Genomic DNA, 6,780 nt, shown 5'->3' with positions numbered 1-6,780 from the left:
AGACAAACTCCATTTGCCATGGCATCTGGATATAAAGCTATGCTGCCCGTAGAACTCGAGCCACCATCCCACAGAATATTGACATACAACCAAGAAGCAAATCACATACTCTTGGCCAAATCACTTGATGAAATCGAAGAGAAGAGAACCACAGCAAACTTAAAGTTGATAGCCCATCCACAGAAAGTATCTCGGTATTTCAATAAACAAGTGATGGCTCGAAAATTCTTCGTGGGTGATATGGTCCTAAGAAGAGTATTTCTAAACACCAAAGACAGCACGACAGGTGTACTCGAACCTAACTAGGAAGGACCATATCAGGTGGTCGAAGTTCTCGAATCAGGAGCATACAAATTGGGTAAGTATGATGAAAAAATGCAACTTGTTCTAGTACCACGGTATTGGAATGGGGAACATTTAAGAAAATACTACCAATAAAGTACCAGGTTAGATGACCATATCAAGTACTGAAAGAACATTTACTTTTAAGTGAATGGCCTGTTGGGCGTACTACGCCCAAAGGCTCAAACAAAAATGAAAAAGTACTCAGGTCAGAGGACCACCATTTAAAGTACAATTTCCAATTTCTACAATTTGTTTTATTTCATGTTAAGCTAAAAGAACAAATTAGATCAAATAGCTTTGATGTAAGTTACTATGGTAACAAACACATTTTCGATCAATAAATCAATAAAGATGTTTATTTCAATATTCAAATTGAGTCGAAATTACTAACATGTTGTTAATTTACCATCTAATGCATACAAAAGGTTTGGTCGAACCCAAAACCCCGAACAGATAAAAAAGTATACTTGCAAAAAATAAGTGACCAAGAGTCATAAGTCTGCTCGGTCACTTGGGGGGCACCTATACCTGTAGAAAGCATTTGGTAAAGATAAAGCAAACACAGTTGCACAATGACTATAAACCGAGAATGAAATTCATTAAAGATAACAAAAGCATGTAATACCGGGATTAAAATTTGCCCGACTAGCCCGTTGTCTGTAAAATGAAAAATAATTCCAAGTTTAAAGACCGCTTGGCCGGTCATGATGTCTTAAAAAGACGCCTCATGGCCAGATAGATATATAAAAAAGAAAGATAAAAAGAGAAGTATTTAGACAGCTGGAGTCCCAGGCTCTTTGTTCGGGTCTTCTGGGCCGATAGGAGCTAGAGGATCTCCTGTCTAAGCGGGAGGTACATCAACGTTCTGGCCAGAAGTAGAAGTGTTCGCCTCGGGTTCACCATAAGCCACTTGGGAAGCACAGTACTTGAGATACATGTCTTTGGCCTCGCCCAAGTAATCAAAATTTTCCTGAGGGTTAGCCTTCCAAAATTCATAAAAAATCTCGAGACCGGCTGTCTCTAGGGCATGCACTTTCTCTTCCAGCCTCGTCACCTCGCTCTCTACTGTTCAGTGTTTGATTTGTACTTCTTGACCTCAGTTGTAAGCTCCTCCTCCTTAGACTTCTTCACTTCTTCCAGCCGATGGAAGACAGTCCGAAGGACTCCCCTTTCCTCTTGAAGACAATTCACTTCTGCTAACAAGGTGTCAATGGTAGCTTCAAGTTGGTCAGAAGGCTCGAGGTCCTTAGTCAGCTCGGTTATTTTCCTCTCAGCAGTAAAAGGCTTCTTGTTGACTTCACTCAGCTCCATTCCGACAGCTTCGAGTTCCTGTTGGAAATATTTTACCAGGATCTTAGATACTCACAAGTGTGTTGATTAACATCCTAAATATGAACTTCTAAAACGATTATAAGTAAACACATATAAAGTATGAGAAACCTTACATTGGGTGCAGCGGAATAATATGTCTCCTTCCACTCAGATCTCTAACCCTTGTATCCTTTCTGTTGCAAAGTATTATCAAGATCTGAGTCCGAATGTCCTTCTCTTGAATTTGGATCCTTCACAATCTTTCAAACTATGATTGAGGTACTGCTTGCTGTGTGTGGGCACTACTCTTTTTCTAGGGTATTTCGAAATTGGAAGAGCAAGACAAGAGATATAGGATTCGGCTATAGAGAGAAAAGGGAAGGCTCAATTTTCTGAAACAGGTAGTTTCCTGAATTACTGAACAATTGCTTAACTACTTGATTTGGTGTGAGCAATCACTTTCTATTTATAGACAACTGCTAGGTTTAGGTTAGTAATTAATTGGCATTAAAATAATGAAAATAATAATTGGAAAATGCTTGCACAAGTGGTCGGCCTATGATGTTAATGGGCCTCACTTGTATTTTACAGTTTTCACAATTTTTATTTCTATTTTCTCAAAAATGCCAATTTTCCAATTCCAACCATTTAAATGCCAAAACTAATTATTTAATAACTAAAATAGATTATTAAATAATATTGTCATTTAACATAATTATTAATTAGACATATAGAGTCTCTTAATTAATAAATAAACCTAGAATCTCTTTTCTTTACAATTTCACCCCTACGTAGTGAAAATTCACAATTTAGACATAGTCTAACTTTAGAATTACAATTGATTAATCATAAACCAATTATTGAGTCTTACAAGCAGTATGGTCTCAACTAGAATGGGGACCATGGATCTATATTATTGAGCTTCCAATAAGTCGAATCGAATTTACCAAGTAAATTCCCTAACTTATTAATTCCTTGTTGAATCCACTCTTAGAACTTGGAATTGCACTCTTAGACTTATATAGAGCATTCTATATGTTCCACGATATAGATATGTTATCTCATTTAACCATCGTTATAATCTTAATGTGATCAAAGATCCTTTAAATAGATGATTTACATCGAGATGGGATAAATTTATCGTTTTCACCCCTCAATGTATTTGGCCCCTTAAAAAACTTAGCTACATGTAAATGATGTTTTAGTGATCTAAGATATAGTAACTGAAACAAGAGCTCATCCATTTACTTCTATTTAGCTAAGCTCGAAGGGAATCATCACTTGACTTCTATACACCAGTAGAAGCTATAGATTCCATATTTATGTTGAGCGCTCCCACTTAGTCATACTATCATGTTCCCAAAATATACGTATCACCCTGACCAAAAAGTAGGCTTAACTAATAAATCAAAGAACATGAATAGCACTCCTGAGATTGAGCCTAAGCATATTAGGATTTTGATTCTTTTAATCTAAGATCAACTAGTGATATTGACTTGGAAAGATACAATGGTAAGTTTATAATATCTTGACTAAGTTAAATATCGGTCCAGTCCAATGTATACTCTATACATTTGAAACTAGTATACTTTACCAATGTCCTGGAAAGAACGTAACACTTACTCCAAGTGTAAGTATACTTCATCGCTGATTATCACACCAGTGTAAATCCCAAACACTGATGAAACAGGGACTTAGTCTTTTGAATCATATAATCACAATCACATTCCACTGTGTAGGCAATACTGTAATTGTGAATAAATATATGTTCTGGACTTAACTGATTTTGTGCATATATTAAATTTATATATATTAAACCATAAACATGAACAATACATGTTAACATAAACCACTTCAAATCTCTTAAATTGATAACTAATCAGATTGTAATGGGTTTTATTTAGGGCACAAAACACAATCAACTCCCACTTGCACTAACATAAAACTAGTTGTGCATTCCATTCAATCTGTTGTCTTGATCTTCAGATCAAGTGTAGTATATTTGAATCCACCCAAATTTCTGGAATCAGGTTCATAAATCATTACGAAACATCCTTAACTATATGCTTTACTCATCAAGGTACACTGAAATCCTTACTGCTTATTAAGTACATCTGAACAAACAGAAGACATATCTCTCATATTTTAAAATTTGGAACTGAGATAATGCAGTGTAGAATTTTTCTTTAGTAGAATAACTTTCTGGTAATTTCGAATTTAGAAAGTTATATATATCTTCTCTGATTGAGCTTGAATTATTATAAATGGGTTTTAGACTCTTCTGGAATAATTCCTCCACCCCCAGAGTAATCACCATCTCAAAATCTTAATGAGTTGGTGTGGATATTAGGATTACTAATATATAGTTCCTTAATATCTAACATATAGGTCACTTTCATAAATCTTTCTTTACTGTCCCCTAATGTTCCTCATTTGATTACATCTCAGATGGCTCCCACTCAATAATAGGTGTCTGGTTAGATAATACTTTTAACCTCTTACTATTTTTTTTAGGGGTATCTAGTTGTGACTTATTATCTTAGTCTGAAACTGTAAGTTTCTTTAAGCGTAAGTCATCAACATAGCAGTCTAGTATTTGAAGTGTAAAATACTTGCTAGAGATTAAGCAATCAAATTAAGATACCATAAAATTGTTATGAGGATTAAAAATCTTGACTCAAGTCATTCGAATGGACTATGCAAGAATTCTTCTGTCTTATTCTCATAATTCTGATAAGTTATTTCTATCCACATGAATGGTTAGATTTCCTTTATCAGTGGTGTTCTTAAGTTCCTATCACAAGTGTCAACCAGATGAAAATGGGTAAAGAATTTTAAAATTCTCCCACTCAATTAAGGTAGTGTGATACATTATCAAAGAACTTTATTGGTATCATTACAACAGTAAATCTAAACTGGAACATATAATCAAGATCAAGGATTTATTCTGATAATAGATAATTTATTATATTACTTCCATGTTTAAAATTATGTGTCACAAAGAGTACTGTGGAATATAGTCCACCCCTAAGTATATAGAGATTATGATCCACCCCTAAAGGTTATAGAGATCATGATTCTCTAAGTGTTATAGAGATTATGTGGAGTTTCGAATATAATCCAGAGTTCATTAGATATAAAAGATCGTTGAACTGCATATTATTCTTAACTTTTCTCCACCCCTATCAGATCAAAAAAAAAATTTATTAAACAAATTCTTAATAATTGTTTTAGAATTAACAATTATTCATAAACATAGAAATAATTTCTAGTGTTTATGTAGCAATAACTCTATAAAGAGTTTAAGGAACTATAGAATTTGTATCAATAATAAAAACACATACACATACAAACATATAAATATAATAAATGGTAATTGTTAATAAGATAAAGTAATGAAGCTCAACTCATAGATTGCAATTTATTTGTAAAATAAAAACTTAATTATAAAATCATAAAAAAAAATTGTTTGCAATATAATGAGAAAAGAACAGGGAATAAAATCCCAAACTAATAATTGAAATCCAAATTGTTCTGAAACTGAAACAATTAATTCAAAAATAAATAAATAACCAAGCTTCATCTTTATCTTGGACGAACTCCACCCCTTTGTCCAGCTTTCTAATTCAACTCGCTAAGATAGCACCTGAGTTCAAGCAGCTTGGGCTGTAAGAAGAAAAATTAATAAACAAGGTTAGTAGTCCAGAATCAATAATCCAAATGGATAATAATTCACTAAAACACATCAGTTTATAGAAAGAAATACCTTGTTTCTTTGCAAGAAGCTTAGGACATTGGGGTTTCAATGGCCTTTTTGTTCTTAGCTGTTTTCACAGCTTGAGCTTGCTTCTTGTTATTTTTCCACTTCTTCTTATTCTTGGGTTTGGAAGTAGAGGCAACGTATGCCTCAGGTTTAATCGTCCCATTACCATTTCTAGAATTCTGAGGTTTACTCCCTTTCTTCTTGGGTCCTCCAATCAAATTTTCATATGTCTGAAGGTCATTGACTAACGTGTGAAAGTCTTGTTCCTTCTTATTCATGACATAATTTGATGTATAGGGCAGAAAAGTTGGAGTCAGACTATTCAAGATAAGACTAACTTGAGTTGTCTGATCCATTTCAGCACCATGATTCTGGGCTTCCTGGAAATAACTTGACATTTGGAGAAGGTGATCACGCACATTTTGATGGGGTTCCATCCGTGCGTTGATGAATTTCTTAGTCGCGTCAAAGAGAGACTGGATAGATGCCATTCCGAATAGCTCAGTTAACTGCGTCATGATTTCTGCAACCGTGACAGTGTTAGCAAACCTTGTTTTCAAGGTGTCAACCATGCTGGAAAGCATGAAGTATCGAGCTTTGTTGTTAGCATTCTTCCAAAGCTCGAACTTCTCTTTAACAGCTTTAGTTGCATTGTCACCCGGCTGTTCAGGAGACGGCTTAGTCAACACAAACAGGGCACTTTCACCTATGAGAGCAATATTAATGTTCTCTTTCCATTTAGGGAAGTTAGATCCATTTAGCTTATTTTCAGTCAACAGTTATAACATGGGATTTGACATGGCAAAACAGGATACTACAAAATAATAAATAGAAATCAATTATGGTTTAACACAAAATCTTATTCAGAAATTAATAGCACATAGCAAGTAGGAATGAAAAGAGAAAATACTAAAACATACAATCCTAAATAATTTCCAAGGTTTTCAAACTGATATCATTGTCCCGTTTAGGCGAGATTCAAAGCCACCATCCATTGAATAGAGTTGTCAGCTCATCTAAAATAATAAATATTCTAGCAACCTTTTATTCGATCGAAAAGAGAATCCGACGTTGTCCCGTTTAGGCGAGAGTCAAGGTCATTCCTATTTCATGAGCTTCTACCATTGTTTCATACGTTTGTAAGTCAAATACAGTCGCCACCATTAGGGTGATCAATACTAATATAAAACACTTACAAATATACTTATCTTTCGAGATTAAACGGCGCTAACTTGCTAATAAACGTTCCTCCATTAGGGAGGATTACTCGCTAAAACAATAGCTACGTAAAACCAACAATGGAGATCGAATATCTTAATAATAATAAAGCTCATAATTTAAAATGTATTTTCTTCTATTAT

This window comes from Cannabis sativa, chromosome 7 (assembly GCF_029168945.1).
Source record: "Cannabis sativa cultivar Pink pepper isolate KNU-18-1 chromosome 7, ASM2916894v1, whole genome shotgun sequence".
In the NCBI taxonomy this organism is placed as follows: domain Eukaryota; kingdom Viridiplantae; phylum Streptophyta; class Magnoliopsida; order Rosales; family Cannabaceae; genus Cannabis; species Cannabis sativa.
Note: the sequence above shows the minus strand (reverse complement) of the source record.